An 18,330-nucleotide genomic window follows, 5' to 3' on the forward strand; every position below is an offset into this window, starting at 1 on the left:
AGGGGGTCTGCAACCTTTGTCATATGAGTGACAATTTACAATTTAAAAAAATCTGAGTGCCAGTTATGATTTTAACATAAGCATTGTGGGCTATTCAACTGTGCCCAGAAAATGCCTAACTGCCCACAAACTACTTCTAGCTGGCTACTAGACAGTGACGCTGTCCATTCAGCCACACCCCACAGTGCTCCACTATGCCTACCTGTATCAAGGCACTTTCCATTTAGTGGTGCTGAATCACAGGTGCGGCCTTAATGTGTAGATTTTTCTTAATTCCTTGGTCGAGTTTGTTTGTCTTTATGCGTCCTTGTCGATTGCAGGCCTAAGTAATTCCTTTGACGTATGCCTTTTATTTCAATGCATGTGTAGGGTCTATCTGGCATAGTTTGAATTCGCAGTCAGCTGTTTTATGCTCAGGTTACTTTCACATTGATGTTTGTATTTGATAGCGTGTAATATGCATCTATTTCATGTTGCGCTGTTCCACAAGTAGGCTAAATTAGTCAATGTAGCCTATGTATTATGAGGTTGAGTAGTACATTGTACACACCATTCCACAGACCTATAAACCTAATATAGTGGTGATAATGTATTGGGAGGAACATTTTTATTTTTTTGCGGTTCTCCAAATAGCATTTTATAGTTAAAAATGTGTGTGGAAGTACAGTAAATTAGCTTCAACTGGTGGGTGTATTTCTACACCCTAGGTTTAGATGAACTGATGCCACTGAAAACTCAAGTCATAATTCCACAAGCCTCTCGTTCACATGTCCTTCACCATAAGGGGTTTATTGGAGCTGTCATCTGTGACAGACTTGTAAGTGTGCTTTAAACAATCTACATGTGTTGTTTGCTAGGCATACAAATTAGATCATTTTTGATACAGTTGAAACGAGGTGTATTTGTGGTGGCCGCAACCGGACTAGATTGTGAACGACACTTGGTGGAATGCATCGCTTGACTGCCGTGAGTGATTCGCAAAATAGCCTGTCGTTCGCAAACTGCAGCACCCAAACGATTCGTTCTCGAGTTCGTTGAACAGAGGCTGTGTGTATGTGTTGGTTCTACAAAGCGGTGTCCATCATACCATTCAATAGATGAATTGCATTCATTGTTGCACCATGCGATCACTGATCCGTTCTAAACATGCAAATAGACAGTTGATGTTCGCAATACGTCTCCAGCAGGTCAAACGAACGACAAAAATGAACCGAGTCACTCGGAATCATGACTAAAAAAAACGAATCTTGCGCGAACTGCACATCACTAGCTACTTCTCATCTGAACGAACGATGAAGACAACAAAAATTCGCTAACGTTAGCAAAGCTGACCAATGTCGCCCCCCATTCGTAAACAAACACTACTATCGTTATCTTATTCATATTGTAGTGGTACAGTTACGTTATATTTAAACCACAATGATTGGGAAAAATATAAATTGAAGACATTTTGAATGCGGTATAAATAAAGGCAACTGTCAGTGTGACAGTGTTTACGAAATGGTTGCTAGCCAGCTAACACTTAGACGAATTTGGATATTTTACGAGACAGTAGTTCAATGCCAAGACAAAATCGCAACTACGTAGCCTACTTACGTTAACCTTACTTTCCTATTTATATGACGACACGATTGACTAACATGCGAATAATGGCTTGGGCCATTTGTGGCTAACAAGCTAACTAGCTAGCTCTGTGCTCTGCTAGTTAGTAAACAACTCTGATGTAACAAATATCCTTTACCAAAATCTAGCTCGTTAGTTGGCAAAAGTCAATGATGTGGCAGTACAGTGCTACCACTAACTATAGGTTTTATAGCTAGCTAACTAGATGATGGTTTAGCCTGCTCGCTGTTAAGCTACATGCTAGCTAACGTTAGCTTTAAGTGACAATGGAGTGAAGTGGCTGCTGGTGCTGACTTACCTTGCAACTTCAACTGCCCGGGGTTGGTCTGCGTGGCTGCAGTCTGAGCTCCGCGGCAGTAATGCGCAAACCCGTTTTCTGGATGCTTGGGACCCGGTTTCACTAAGATAAATTGTACTGACAAAATAACGTAGCTAGCTATCTAACGTTAGCTTTTAGGACAAGTTGCTAATGTAACTAACTAACGTTAAATGTCGAAAGGTTGTCCAGGCTCGTCTATCTAGGAAACTTGTTTAGGCTAACGTTACTTAACCAGCTAACGTTAACTAGCTACCCTCCGCAGCGCTCGGCACCATCAGTGCTATTTCAATAAAGTACAGCTTTAATTCAATTAATTTTACAGTGTAGCATTGTCCGTCACCCACGCGTTCTACTTTGTTGGATAACCCTGCCCTACCGTCTCAATAATGTCGCTAACTGGCCTGATAACTGAGGGCAGCCTGGTCTGCTTGCCTGCTGTATTGAAGGGCTGCACTTTCCTTGGCTCTGTTCTCCACTAATGTTACAGTGCGAATTCTAGCCACCACAGTTCAGCCAGCTAGCTAGCTAACAAGCTGCTTCCTTCTGTTGCACAATGGGCTGGTGTAATTTATGCATGAGATCAAGGACTTCTATGACCACACTGTAATATAGTCTGATTAATCAGGCTGTAGTACACAGGTAATTCATTTGTATAGAAAGCCTAAACGAATGCTTCCAAAATCGTGTAAATGTAAACTATGTACTTTTACAAGCCATAATGTATAATGAAATTACATTTAAACTCTTTTGCTTCAACTGCTCGATTTTTTTGGGGACAAAATATCCATAGGAAAGTATTGTTTTTTCTGATTAAAAATATATATTTTAGTCTAATGTTGGATATTCAGTTCTCATCAATACTGTTGAACCAAGCATGCCATGACATTGAACATTTTATATTCTGAATGAAGAACAATCAACACTGTTTTTGTGGGAATTTTAGATTTTTCTAAAAATTGAAATCCGAAAAAAACATTTTAGAAAATGAAAAATTCACCAAAGAAAACGGGTTGACTGTTCCCCATCCTCCCGATTCAGAATATACAATTATCATGGCATCCTTGGTTCAATAGCTATTCATGAGACAAAACTGAATATCCAATATAAAACTAATTTTACCTAGGTGCAGAACTGTACTGCTCTCTGAAAAGTCAGGTAAACAATACTTTCTTGTGCATACTTTGTCTTAAATTTCGAGCAGATGAAGGACAACCCGGTATAGTAAGTTTAAATGTAATTGTATTCAATATTCTTGCTCGTAAGTAACATTTACAAGATTTTACAGGCATTAGTTTCAGGCTGTGTGTATTACAGCCTAAATAATCAGACTAGTTGTAATTGATAAGTATGTATAACAATATTAATAACAATAATACATGATCTAATGAATTAATAATAATTCATGAAATAATAGTTGTCATCTACCTGAATTGTAATTTTACAGATGGAAATGGAGAGCAGTCAATTAATTATTTTAGAACTGCATCAGATTCAGAATTTATTTCTGACAATAAGGTCCTGAGTCATTCTGAATAAGAGTGTCTGTCTGCTAAATGATATATTTGCCATATGGGCTGAAATATAAGTGGTAGTCGGTCAAAGAGAATCAACCTCTTCCAACTTCAGATTATAGTGTCATACCCTGTTTTTGTACTGTAGTATAAATGTAATGTACCCAGAACATATGTTGCAATGACTCCTGTTGACATGAGCTGACAGCAAGTTGTCTGCTTATCAGTCTATATACAAAAAAAGGATCTAAAGCAGACCACAGGACTCCCTCTGCATAGAGATGTTTTGCACATGATTAGTCATAGCATAGGATTTTTTTTTTGTCATAGCTGCTATCCCCATACGTTCATTCAAGGTCTATATGACTTTGATAAATATGTGTTGTCCTGCTCTGTAAATCCCTATCTTTACAGTAGTCCCTCTTGAGATTTGGAGGACTCATTATTTCAGCAAAGTCTGGAGCAACACTAGGTGTAATTACTGTGTGATTCACTGCTACCACCGTAAACGATCTAAGCCCGTGAGGTAATAATGTGGTGCTCTTCTCATCATGAATCAGCATGCAAGTGAGCTTATGGAAATACAGTTTTTTTCTGTTTTTAGAGGAACATACCAGCACATGGAGATAAGTTCATAATAATATGCTGCCAAACAATAGTTTCCTTGAAAGGGAGTCTTAAAGAAACAATACATAATAAGTTTCTTATCAATTGCTTATGACTATGAAAATGTTAATTACATTATAATGGATCTGTTTGCAGCTAATTCTAACACTGTTAAAAGATTAAAGAAACTAAATGTGGGCAGTCATGCACAAACATTTTTGGGACAACTTGTAGTCTTTTACAATTGATAACAAGTAGACCTACATTCCAGTCTGTGGAATGTAACCTTTTTGTAGTTCTCCCCTCGAGGGCTTCTAGGTCTCCTCGCCTGTGACTGTCACAGCATACCATGAGAATTAACCCTTAGTTGTGCTGAGCCTTGGGGATAGGCTGTAGAGAGATGAACAATTGATCTGGCCTTGATGAGCCCTCACGGTTTAGTGCTAAGTGTAGCATTCTTTAGCCAAAGTGCATGAGGGCATCTATTCAGCATGTTCGCTCTCTCACACCAGGAAAACCAGTCAGCTGATCACACTGGATACAAGCAGCTCAAAAGGATGGCTTATAGATGATCACAGAGTATGAAAAATACATGTTTAGGAAAGATTTTTCAGGTTTAAAAATAAATAAAAATAAATGTACACCTTGCTCCAATAGAGCAAATATGTCTTCAGGAAACTAATCTGTCCACATTGTTTTTCCGAGTTAAATGCTTACCTAATTGAAGGTCCAGCCTTTAAATTCCTGATATTTTTTTGTGGCATCATTCAGTACATGCAGTCTATTTTCCACAGATGAAGACCATCTTAGTTCAAATGGAGTCTACTGATAAAATATGACTTGTATATAATGATGATAATGAAAGGAATACAGTGTATAAAGGACCAAAGCTCCAAAACGGAGTGATCCTGTCGTAATTGTTCCTAGAGCGGAGTGAAACCTGAATGCCGTTTCATGTTAGTGGTGCACTACTAGACATATTTCTGGGTTCTGTCTGTACAAGTGACAAGCCTACAGAACTGTGATCTGCAGATCCTTGTTGCCCTGGAAACAGAAGCTTACATTTTTTGGCATATTCTCCCTGTTCCTTCCAAGTGCACCCCCCCCCCCCACCTAATTCATCCTGCCGCACAGCCTCCACCCCAACCTGCTGCAGTCATTTACCACTGTCAGAACAGCAGGCACACACACTCAGAGTGTGTTTGGTATCCTGGTAAATGGCCAGAGATGCACTGCTATTGAATGTATGCTGTGTGACTAAGATATGGGCCATGCTGTGCTATGGTGCAACAATTTCACCCATTGCTGCAGAGGGTAACAAAGAAGCCAATCCAGTAATCCCAAAGGATGTTCTCATGAAAGATGCATCGAGCCTGGAATGAAAAGGTGATCTTATTGAATATTATGATATCAATGTGTGTTTATTAGTCAGATAATACTTGCAAGCCATTATAATTTGATCATGCATGCCCAGATTAAGTACTGTATGTCCCATGGTGGCTAACAATAAGATCCCACAGAAATGCCAAGAATGCACTGTATTCTTCCACCTAATAGATACGACAAAACATGACATGCCCCTTAGGAGAACTTGAAAACCATATCCAATTACCACACACTACTGTACTGTGAAATGTCATTACTTTACGTGGGTGAGTGTGCATGGGATTCTTCTTAACCTCTTGGATTCACTCTGCATTCCATCGAGTGACTTTGCTTTTCTGTCCAGAACAGGAACATTTCTTTGAAGTTGCTGACTGTCAATAACAGTTGGTTTCCATCCCAAATGACACCCGATACCCTACATAGTGCACTACTTTTGACTAGAGCCCTATAGAACCTGGTCAAAAGTAGTACGCTATGTAGGGAATAGGGTGCCATTTTGAATGCACCTTTGCCCCAGGATAGTGGAGGGTGAAGGAGGGTGGGGGAAAGTCCACAGAGAGGGCTGCATCCTGCTGTGAGTCCCCTCCAGGAGTATGTTAGTGTAAATATGATTATAATGACACACATAGCTATGGGATTAAAACACTACAAGAGCTCAGTTATAGTGATGTGAGGTATGTTAACGTTATTCTAAGTACATCGTTATGATGTATAATATGTATCTCAAAGGCAATACTTAAATATATACCTAAATATAATCAATCCCACAATGAGTCAACTACATTATAGGCATGGCTGTCAGTCTCTATTATTATGGGTGGTGCAATATTGTTGGAGCTGGGTCAAGGTTGAAGCAATGGGTTTTATTATATGGCATTGGTATGGCAATGAGTTTGTTGAGCCAATGGAGGTGAGATGTGGCATACAAGATAATATAGATTGAGCACCCGGCTTCAGCCAATGATGATTGTGTGCAGGGACAGGCTTAAACCATGTGACATGCCAAAGAGCAGAGGACTTTGCCCTGGGGAAGAGCCATCTGACACAATGAGGGAGCCTTTCTCATTTAAAACAAGCTGTTGTTCCTCTCACCAGAGGTGATGACCGGCCGTGGTGGAGGGGCACAGTCAGGCACCATGCTGGAGTCTCAGGGGACATAGCAGGGTTGTCATAAATGAAATCTGGGGTTGAAAAACCTGCTCACTAGCAAGCAATAAGGAGCTACATGTTTGGCCAACACCTATCCTGAACATATCTGCCAGTCAACACATAACAGTTAGGTTTTCTCTGTAGAACATATTGGTCACCTCACCAGAAGCTGAATCTGACCAGCACATGTTCTGAATCGGTATTATCTTACACTGGAGACTGATAGCATCCCTGATCTTACAATAAGGGAAAATATCCTCTCTGCTAAATCTTAAGGCTCAGACACACCGGTTGGCTTGTCAAACGTTTACCTGCCAGTGTTGGCTATGGGATCAATATCATGCAAAATGTATTCACAAATGTAAATCACCAATCTACAAATGTAAATCGCTATCCACAAATGCAATTCACTATCCAAACAAACACCTTCTGATTTGTAAATCAATATATTGCATTCGATTTTTTTTAATAACTGCAGATATGCAGGTCATTTCCAAGGGCCTTAAGTAAAATGACTGCCATAAAGGTTTGCACATAGTTGCATTAGCTGGCCAATGTGATAGCCTCACTAAATGTGAAGGATATGTCAAAGTGATTATAATCCATCCGCTGTCTCATGTTGCACAGACAATGAGCAGTAAGGAGACAAGTATTCCAGAGGCCTCCAACCATTTCCCCAGGATAGGCATGCAAAAGGTAGAGTGGAGGTGTAGGATATGGGATCAGACTTTGTAACAGTATTACTGCTGTCCCTCTCCTCGCCCCAACCTAGGTTTAGAACCAGGAACCCTCTGCAGACAATGACAACAGACACCCTCGAAGCATTGTTACCCATCGCTCCACAAAAGCCACGGCCATTGCAGAGCCAGGGAAACTACTTCAAGGTCTCAGAGCGAGTGAAATCACGATTGAAGCGCTATTAGCGCGCACCGCTTACTAGCTAGCATTTCACACTGGTTACACACACCACCTTTGACCTCTTTTTCCACAGCAACCAGTGATCAGGTGTTGTGCCGAACCCCCCCCCCCCCCCCCCCCTATTTGTTTCAAGTGTATTAGTCTATAAATACATCTCTTTGCCAAAATTCATCATCTCTCCCATGTCTTATTCGACTAGTAGTTGTTCTGAAATGTTTATTGCTTGCCTATATTTTACTCCCACTGTTTAATATAACACACATTAATTATTCATTTCGGTTGCCTATCCTGACGTGAAGTTTGTTATATAGAAAGTATTTGACTCTGAAATGTGCCACAGAAAGTATTTGACTCTGGCCACAAAATTAAGGAAATTAGAGGGGGGGATGGCAAGGCCATCTTCTTGCCTGCCGAAATCCCCCCCCCCCCCCCCCCCCCCCCCCCCCCCTTCTATCTTGGGACTGCAAGTGTAATGAATACTCGGGGAGAAAAAGGTGTAGATTCACACTCCGTTTGGTCTTAAAGCACGTGGTCAATACTCAATATTTTTAATGCTACGTGTGTAAAGTAAACAAGTGCAGGCGTCAAATAAGCGCATGAAAATGTGCTTGCAGGCAGTCCAACATGTGCTAAATAAACGGTCCTACACACATCAAATTAACGCCTACAGCTGCTAAATATACACCTACACACACTCATTTAACATGCTAATTTTACTAGCCAATTTCCCTAGCTCCTCCTTTCAACCAGATTTCACAGTTGAAGGAAGTTCCTTTTCCACTGCATTGCAAGCAGAGTATGAACCTTTACATGGTAACAGTTTTGTCTTTGAAAATTGTTGTTACTGAATTATAAAGTTTATCAGCTAGTTTACAGTGGAAGGATCTGTTTCTCATCACTGGCTATAAAATGCAGTAAACATTAATCTAGCACCAGGATCGGCAGTGCTTAGCATAAGCTAAATCAGATATTTGCTAGCTAATTTAGCTAACATTGGTAGTCTCGAACCCCAGCCATATTATATCATTATAGTTAGCCTCAAACTGCCTGGTCATACTGCTAGCGGCAGTGAACGGAACCGTCATGTGTTTTATTAAAAGCCTTGCTGAAAAAAACATGTTAACTTTAACAGCCACGAAAACACATTGGACTATGTTAATACTATCAAGGCAAATTACATACTAGCAAGATTGTTGCTTGAATGCAGGGCCAGGCATACATAGATTAGACAACGGAGATGCTCAACATCCTGGTAGTTCTCGATTTTTGGACTATTGTCTTTATCATTGACGAAAAGGAAGACAAGCTACCTAAATGTGACTTATTGGCTAGTACTGAAGCAGGACATGTTTTCGAGTTACGTTTTTAGCCCAAAACCTTGTATTTAAGCAAAACAACAGCTAAAAAGGTAGGCAACTTCTTCAGCCTGACTGGCTGTCAGTTCAAAGCTAGTGGTAGCCACGCTAGCTCGCGATTAGCATGAAGACACTGTAAAGCTCACATAAAGCAAATTTGGCTAGTGACAACCTTGTAAAACTCTCGCTAACATCTACATGTCAGCTTTCGAACAGAGTAGACTTTAATGTGCACGTTCACTTCGTTTTCTGAATATTTATATTCCATCGAAGCTTATTAGGGTAAAATAACTTCAGGCATATACCCAGTACTGCTTCAAAGGAATAGGGTTCCCATTCCTTCCGCTTTATTTTCACACAATTGAGTCTTGCAGAAGGGAATCCTGGAGGGGAGCTTGGAGTGGGCAAGGCTGATGAAGAATCAGGTCTTCTCTGCTGCTTTAAGTATCAATTAATTCTGGTGATTCTCACCTGGTTAGCATGCACAACACTACAAGGTATGCAACATTAAGCCCAATCAAATATCCAATGATATTAAAACATGTATCCCAATTTACCGCCAATCAACATTTGTCAGTTGTGTTAATATTATGAACTACAAACAATCTATGGTTCTTGGAGTCAATGAATCAATTGAAAGGGACTACAATTAGACATTTTTAAACTGCCAGTAAAGATGACAAAAAAAGTTATCTGCTCTTATGGTTCTGTTTACATTTTTTCCAGACACTTCAATCCGAAACTCTCGTTAATGCTTGACGTCAGGCAAAATGTCTTCAGCCACCGTAGGACAGAGCGCCGCTGGTTGGCATTTTTGACTGCAGTGTAGGTGTACCAAGAAAGGACATTAGAAGTTAGGTCCCCATGATATCGAAGCATATACCATCTCCACTGCAGCCCAGTCAATATTGATTTAAGAAACTGGAACAATAGATATCGTGTAGCACATAGTAGCAAAAATGTAACATCTCCAGTTTGCCTATTGTCCCAACAAATGTAAATTTTACATACGTCAGCGTGCATTTTCTTTTATAGCTCTGCTTTCATCCCCATCCTGACTCACAAACTGGTTAGCAGACTCAGGGCTCTGGATGTAAATCCTGTAGTAACAAATTAGATTTTTTACATTATCACAAGAATGTGTATCCCCAGAATGGACCCGACACTACCATGGTACACCTGATCATGAGTAAATGAAGGAGCTGTGGGACCTGACATAATGGTGATAGGACAACAGTCTTAGCTTAAGCAAAACAAAGTAGATGGTGATACTTGACCATTCTCTCATCTACTGTACATTGACATGGAGATGATCAGCAGCTTCAAGTTCCTGGGCACCCTGATATCCTTTTCTGCCCTCAGTTACTTCACTCAAAGTCCCACTTGTGCTTCTCCACTACCCTCAAACTTGCTGCACCACGACCTATGTACCAACTACAGTGTCTGCTTTTATTTCCATAACACATGTAAACAAAATGTCCATATTTACTGTAAGATTTATTTATGGCAACATTGCACATATTGTAACATAGTCCCTTGACATACATGACTTAACTACTTTGCATCATGCTCAGTTTACCTACTCTATGAAATCATACATTTATTTAAATATTAAAGCTGCATTATGTATTACTGTGTCCATTTGATTTTGGAAGGTTGTAATGTTTTTTTTAAACTTTCACTACACAACTTTTTTTTGCTGATGGACAATCTTATATGAAACTTTCATAATATCAATTATTTTGTGACATATCACCAATTAACATTGGCTGCTGTATTCCTGACTTACTAGGTAGTCATGCAATAAACATTTTGGATAATTCCCCTTAAATTAAATCGTATTTGTCACATGCGCCAAACACAACAGGTATAGTAGACCTTACAGTGAAATGCTTAACCAACAATGCAGTTTAAAAAAAACTACAGAAAAGAAAATCATTAAAGAGCATCAGTAAAATAACAATAGCGAGGCTATATACAGGGGATACTGGTACAGAGAATGTGCGGGGGCACCAGTTAGTCGAGTTAATATATACATGTAGGTAGAGATATTAAAGTGACAATGCATAGATAGAGTAGCAGCAAATAGTCTGGGCAGCCATTTGATTAGATGTTCAGTAGTCTTATGGCTTGGGGATAGAATCTGATTAGAAGCCTCTTGGACCTAGACTTGGCGCTACGGTAACGCTTGCCGTGCGGTAGCAGAGAGAACTGTAGCTGTGGCTCCACTGGCAATACCAGCCTAGGAATGCTGAAGCCCCCGAAGTGAAAATGAAAACCTTCTCCATGGTTAAAGGGTATGTGTTCCCCCCTGAAAAAAGGAATGGGGGGGGACATTAAAGTCCATAAGTAACACTTATTGGAGAACACAATACTCTAAGTGAAAGTAGTTTGGGATTTCATTTATCTATTAAATTCTTAGGGGGCCCATGGAAGAATAAGGCTATAAAATGTGTGATGAGGTGATATTTTATTGATGTGGGCCGTGTTACTTCAACGATCATGGTTTTGCATCTAACCTTCCACCTCCAGAAGCTAGTCCCTCCAGAAACATATGACTAGTCTCTCTATTGCTCTTTGATTGGTACCAGGTGGGGAGCACTCTGCTTTGAAGAGAGAAGCTATGTCTTTGGCCAAAAGAGGTTTCTCAGCATAGATGAAAACCTCTCTGGAGAGGCTTGAGTGTCTATTCATGTAAGGCAGGAGACCTAGACACTTCTGACCCTCTTTGAATCTATAAAGTCAAAAAAGTCAATGAATTTGCCCTGAAGAATTTAACTAAACTTGAGATTAATTAGATATATGGAAACTCACTGCTCAAGAGCATCCCGTATCCTGCTTTCTAAGTAAAAATTTGTGGCTGACCCAACCAGGGCATCCCACTAATGTACGAATGTATTGCACTGGACCCAACATGACCGCTTTCCTGTGCCTCGTCAACAGTTTGTGCTAACTGGATCTTAGATTGTTTATTGAACAGTGTTTTGGGACAAATTAGCAAAACAATAAACTGATTATCACAACCCTTAAAAAAGATTGACTGCCAACAAAAGGAAACCAAATCCATGTGGAAAAGTATTAATGAACCAATAAATTTTTTTCCAAACTTAGTGCAAATTAACAGTAACATAACATCCATCACAGTATAGTTACTTACCTTCTCCAACTTCTCTCTGAAGTCATATTTCACAATTTCTTTCAGTTCTGGCACAGGAGGTTGTAGGCCACACACTTGCCTGTATAGCCCCTGAAAAAATGTTGCTCTACACCCCATGTACCAGACAGACAGCAAGCATGCGGCCCACCTGCTTGTATACGCCATCATAGAGTGCTATCACACAGAAGACAAACAGCAAATAAAGGACACATTACATACAAAAATCAACTGTCTTACTCAAGTCATACACTGCTCAAAAAAATAAAAGGGAACACTTAAACAACACAATGTAACTCCAAGTCAATCACACTTCTGTTAAATCAAACTGTCCACTTAGGAAGCAACACTGATTGACAATAAATTTCACATGCTGTTGTGCAAATGGAATAGACAAAAGGTGGAAATTATAGGCAATTAGCAAGACACCCCCAATAAAGGAGTGGTTCTGCAGGTGGTGACCACTGACCACTTCTCAGTTCCTATGCTTCCTGGCTGATGTTTTGGTCACTTTTGAATGCTGGCGGTGCTTTCACTCTAGTGGTAGCATGAGACGGAGTCTACAACCCACACAAGTGGCTCAGGTAGTGCAGCTCATCCAGGAGGGCACATCAATGCGAGCTGTGGCAAGAAGGTTTGCTGTGTCTGTCAGCGTAGTGTCCAGAGCATGGAGGCGCTACCAGGAGACAGGCCAGTACATCAGGAGACGCGGAGGAGGCTGTAGGAGGGCAACAACCCAGCAGCAGGACCGCTACCTCCGCCTTTGTGCAAGGAGGAGCACTGCCAGAGCCCTGCAAAATGACCTCCAGCAGGCCACAAATGTGCATGTGTCTGCTCAAACGGTCAGAAACAGACTCCATGAGGGTAGTAAGAGGGCCCGACGTCCACAAGTGGGGCTTGTGCTTACAGCCCAACACCGTGCAGGACGTTTGGCATTTGGCAGAGAACACCAAGATTGGCAAATTCGCCACTGGCGCCCTGTGCTCTTCACAGATGAAAGCAGTTTCACACTGAGCACATGTGACAGACGTGACAGTCTGGAGACGCCGTGGAGAACGTTCTGCTGCCTGCAACATCCTCCAGCATGACCGGTTTGGCAGTGGGTCAGTCATGGTGTGGAGTGGCATTTCTTTGGGTGCTCGCCAGAGGTAGCCTAAATGCCATTAGGTACCGAGATGAGATCCTCAGACCCCTTGTGAGACCATATGCTGGTGCGGTTGGCCCTGGGTTCCTCCTAATGCAAGACAATGCTAGACCTCATGTGGCTGGAGTGTGTCAGCAGTTCCTGCAAGAGGAAGGCATTGATGCTATGGACTGGCCCGCCCGTTCCCCAGACCTGAATCCAATTGAGCACATCTGGGACATCATGTCTGGCTCCATCCACCAACGCCACGTTGCACCACACTGTCCAGGAGTTGGCGGATGCTTTAGTCCAGGTCTGGGAGGAGATCCCTCAGGAGACCATCCGCCACCTCATCAGGAGCATGCCCAGGCGTTGTAGGGAGGTCATACAGGCACATGGAGGCCACACACACTACTGAGCCTCATTTTGACTTTTTTTAAGGACATTATATCAAAGTTGGATCAGCCTGTAGTGTGGTTTTCCACTTTAATTTTGAGCATGACTCCAAATCCAGACCTCCATGGGTTGATAAATTTGATTTCCATTGATCATTTTTGTGTGATTTTGTTGTCAGCACATTCAACTATGTAAAGAAAAAAGTATTTAATAAGAATATTTCATTCATTCAGATCTAGGATGTGTTATTTTAGTGTTCCCTTTATTTTTTTGAGCAGTGTATATTGCCATAAACAAATGTGTCTTTGTTAGTGTAAAAGTGTAACTCACCTTGAGAGTTGCAAGAAAGACATTTTTGCCAAGCAGGTCCCTCAAATATTGCAGAGGAATGGATGGCACTCATTAGCAGCCGGAGAAATTCTCGAGGGACCATCCTCAGCAGACCCTTTTCTGTCAGCATCCCTAAAAACCATGTCTATTTTTTCCTCCGGACTAAAGCGGGCTCTCTTAAAGCCTCTCATTGCACAATCATCACGTTAACTTGGTTGGCCTCTCATTAACTCTTTAGCAGTGTTTGGAGGTCACCACTAAAAAAAAGACATTCAGAATAAAAAAGCTCAGATACTTCCCACAATTCATCTGTAATAACAAGACATTGAATTATTTACAGGGATTACTTGCTCATTGTCCTCAAAATCAACAGAAGAGTGTGGGGAAGGTGGACAATAAGCCTCAGGGAATGGTGGAGGGGAGGCCACAGGAAGTGATATAGGGGGGGGGGGGGGCACAGGAATAGGTGCTGTCACAAGTGTAGCCTTGTTTGTAGAAGTAGTCAGTTAAATGTCATTTAAAGGCTTATACATTTCAAAAACATGGAGAAAGCACTAAAGCTTGCAAACATAATGTGATTGCGTTCTAAAAATGATTTACAGAAAAAAATGTAGCCGCATACATCACTCACTATAGAATGTAATCAATGTGTAGGTCAAGAAGACATTTTAAGGATGCATGTAGCTCTATTTTTTTAAATAATATTTTCAATGTGTATTACATTCAACAAGCAGACAGTGTCGTTTTCTCCTCCATGGTCCGTCCTAACTCTGGAGGGAACGCCATATCTGGAGACAGCATTCACGAAGCAATCCATTACAGTACTGCTGCGATTGCTGCTGGAAGCACGGAGAAACAACGAGACGGCTGTACCCATCAATGCCACCATGTATGACTATCCTCCACCTAAATCAGAAAATACAGCACTGGTTGATACAAAAGCTGAAGACACATTAAATATACAAACATCACCATCCTCCTTTACCGCTTAAATGCTGCATCAGGTTCCTCCAGTATATAACAAAGCAGCAGACCAAATATTACATTAACATCCAAAATGTGGAACAATGTTAATGAAGAGTCTCCCGCTGATCACAACTATAAGTACTTCCGTTAGCCCTCTAAAGGCTACAACAAGGGTTTGTTCTAGACTGTTTCCTGCAGCGGAAGATGTGTGATTACATTATCTACTTCAATTAGGAAAAATAACCACGTTTATATTGATGAGTCAAGAGGACAGACTCTCCTGTTGTTCACACTTTGGCACAAATACTTTGCTCCAACTGTTTTTGCCTCCGTATGTCCTCAATATAAGCATGTTTGTTAATTTCATGTAGCAGAAACACAATAAAACAATTATTATCCACATGAGTAACATATGGTATCAAGGGCCATTGCTTACTGAATTGTTAGTTGTTGATGAACAATTTGAGCTGTTACAATGTTGTTACGTTCCCCAGTTTCTGTGTTGTGGTTTGTTATGTGTGTGTTTCAGGGTGGCTTCCTGAAATCCCCCAAGCAGCTGATTGGTCGACTCCATGGCTAATTGGAGCTGACCCCACCCCCTCATCAAGTTACAGCTGTATCTGATTAGACTCCTTCTGAAGCTATATAAAAGCCAGTGTTCTGTTGTTCAAGAGAGATGATTGCTGAGAGAGGAGGCTGATGGCTGTGGGTTATTTACTGTGTTAGTTGTTGCTGGGAACAGCTTTGGTATGTTCTGTGTTAGTTTGTTGCTCAGTCAGATAGAGCTTATTTAATGTCCTGTGTTTCTCAGTTTGTTTGTGAAATTGTTTAATATTCTGGTTCATTTGTTTCCAGGGGGGAAGGGGAAGGCACCGAGGGAGTGCTTAGGCAAGAGGCCCGCGGGCATACAAATACCCGTAGTATATTCACTGTCTAGACACACTAGGTAAGACCTGGGTGGACCACCCCCTGTATTTTGGTTAGCGCACCAGGTGGTGGTAAGTAGTGGGTAGGCAGGTAAGGTAGGAGAGGGGGCTTTGATATTTACTTTCCTTGCTTTGGTTCCGTCCAGCCCCTTTCCCCCATATTACCATGTGAAGGAATAAATTCCCAGTAAATGGTAACTTCTCTGCCTTTTGTCATCCTTACTCGCACCTACAGTCCCATACCTCTTTCACTTCATGGGGAGTTGAGTTGTAGTAGGGTGTTGCGTTCCCTCTTCTTAGAGGCGTGCGTAACAAATGTACAACTTCTCACCAGTGATATAGATAATTGTCTATCAAAGATACATCTATCTTATCAGATTGTGGTTTCCATGAAGGTGCCATAACGAGTTTGGTCCAGCAACACGGTATGACCTTCTATGCAGCCTCTGCGACATGGCTCTAAGGGCAGCCGCCCTCGGGTTAACACGAAGCATGCTGTCCCTCAATCTGAGTCTCTGCACCCAGAGCCCTTAATTGTGATCGAACAGCCTCCGCTCCACATTTGTCGTTCCCAGCCACCAAGTCCTTAATCTTTTCATCCAGAGCAGAGTCTGACATGTCAGAATATAATGGTTGGTGCATGTAACAAATTGAAGTATCTGAGAAACAAAGTAACAATGTACAGGGATGAGGTAATACATATCATAATCATTTTAAAGTCCTGTCTTGATTGTAGTCATACTAAATTGTTTGATTGGTAAGAAACTGGAAACCATGCATCTAAAGTCTGTAGTTTATAGCATTACTCCCAAGCAAACTGACCTTAGACAACGTTTGACTGTCGATCAGGACACATGTAGAATATCTGCCATCTGAGACACACTGAAAGTACAGGACATCAGAAACCTCCTCTGCATGGTTTCCATTCTGCAAGAAGAGTTTTTTTTTTTTTTTAATAGAGACCTTTAAGGGACTGCGATTCCTGTTCAAACCGTGCCATAGTCCTAATGTTAACGTTCCTGGTTTTTGTCTGAAGTTGTTCATTTCTACATCATAGGCTTACATGAAATATTCATATTTAAAAGGGTATTCAAAAGTAATATCTGTGCTGTTGGAAAGCTGATATGTTGTAGATATTAGCAACGTTTTTACAGGGTTGTCCTAGGTCAAGTGAGCTTTGCAAATGTTTTCATGCTAATCGCGAGCTAGCGCAGCTAAGGCTAGATAGCCTGCCTGAAGTTTTAGACCTTCAGTTGTTGTTTTGCCTAAAATTTCAAAAACATGTTTGACGTCAGTACTATTCGATAAGTCACCTTTATGTAACTAGCAGGGCTGTAAAAATATTACAAGCCGGACGCCGTTCACTGTGGCTATGTCCGGGGTGGGCGGCTAAGGAACGTTATCAAGCAAACTAGTAACTCATTTAGTAATCCAGCCATTTAAAATACCAGCATTCATATCAAAATATATATATATATTCTACATATACTAGCTAAATATGAAATACTCCCTTGGTCTAATCAGACTTACAATATTAGCGACACATAGGCCTAAGTTACTTGCACTGCTGTCTCAGTGTCTGAGCCTCCAACATAGTTGCATAGCCATACACAGATACATCCGCTGTGTTAGCTAGCAAATCAACTTTATGCTTAAGTAATAATAGTATTTAAAAAAAGAATCAACCTTGTTAATGTGCACTGAAGGGCATCAAGTCCAGGATTAACGGAGAGCAGAAGCCGAGTGCAGCCATTTAGGGTCTGTTTGCAGCTGATATGGAAGTTCCTTCTCGCCATCTTCAATTGTGGAGTTGTTGCATCAAACTGACTGTACGCCGGTTTAATGAAAGGAGGAGCTAGGGAAATTGGCTGGTAAAATTAGCATATTAAAGACTGCGTTAAGTTAGCATGTGTAGGTGTATATTTAGCAGCTGTAGGCGTTAATTTGACGTGAGCAGGACCGCTTGCAGCCGTTTATTTCGCGCATGCTTATTTGACGCGTGCACACGTTAATTTAGCGCCAGCACCTGCTTATTTTACACACGCAGCATTAAAAATATTGTGTTTTGACCACGTGCTTTAAGACCAAAACTGCATTCCATATATTAAGCCTTCACAGAAGGCAGGAATCCTGGTCACAGGTAGGCACTGGTCAAACACAGGTAGGCAGTCATAAAAAAAAAAATTACCTCACAACCATACAAACAGAAAACTGAACTAAATAGGGAGCTGATGAGACCAGGTGAGAAACGGACTCAGGTGAAATCAGTGAACAAAAATTAAAGACATGGCTACATTCCAGAACACAAAGAAACAGGGCTACGTTCAAGAACACAAAGAAAAAGAACACAAGGTTGACTAAGAAAAGCAGAACCTTACAGCAAGGCCTGGCACACTTCAGAATCATTTTGGTAGCTCATGTTGACCAGTACTGTGTGCCACAGAAAGTATTTGACTAGCCACAAAATTAAGGAAATTAGAAGGGGGGAGGATTTCGGCAAGGCCATTTTCTTGCCTGCCTAAATCCCTTTCTACACGTGAGAACTTTTTGTCTTTATGGCAGTCATTT

The 18,330-nt window shown here is 41.1% G+C and overlaps 1 protein-coding gene and 1 long non-coding RNA gene across 7 annotated transcripts in view; both read right to left on the reverse strand.

Annotated features, from left to right (window-relative positions):
- The window catches only part of LOC129853948 (zinc finger MIZ domain-containing protein 2-like), a 67,562-nt gene extending 62,567 nt beyond the window's left edge, over nt 1-4,995 (reverse strand). Inside the window, exon 1 of one of the 2 annotated variants that reach the window (XM_055920488.1) lies at nt 4,777-4,995. The gene's annotated coding sequence lies outside the window, so the exon portion shown is untranslated. Of the gene's footprint in view, nt 1-1,921; nt 2,500-4,776 lie in introns of those variants that run through there. The other variant, XM_055920487.1, reaches the window with a different exon arrangement.
- Nucleotides 4,996-10,345: 5,350 nt separating this feature from the next.
- Nucleotides 10,346-17,768, reverse strand: LOC129853949 (uncharacterized). Of its 5 annotated transcripts, none has more exons than XR_008759207.1 (5): nt 17,449-17,768; nt 16,585-16,689; nt 16,006-16,421; nt 12,025-14,776; nt 10,346-11,178 (listed from the first exon to the last, which is right to left on the reverse strand). It is a non-coding gene; the product is annotated as an uncharacterized LOC129853949 (long non-coding RNA). The 5 variants fall into 5 exon arrangements; XR_008759208.1 differs by having other exon boundaries at nt 15,273-16,421; XR_008759206.1 differs by having other exon boundaries at nt 12,025-14,127; nt 14,592-16,421.
- Between the last annotated feature and the right edge of the window lie 562 nt (nt 17,769-18,330).

The sequence above is a fragment of the Salvelinus fontinalis genome, chromosome 4 (assembly GCF_029448725.1).
Source record: "Salvelinus fontinalis isolate EN_2023a chromosome 4, ASM2944872v1, whole genome shotgun sequence".
In the NCBI taxonomy this organism is placed as follows: Eukaryota; Metazoa; Chordata; class Actinopteri; order Salmoniformes; family Salmonidae; genus Salvelinus; species Salvelinus fontinalis.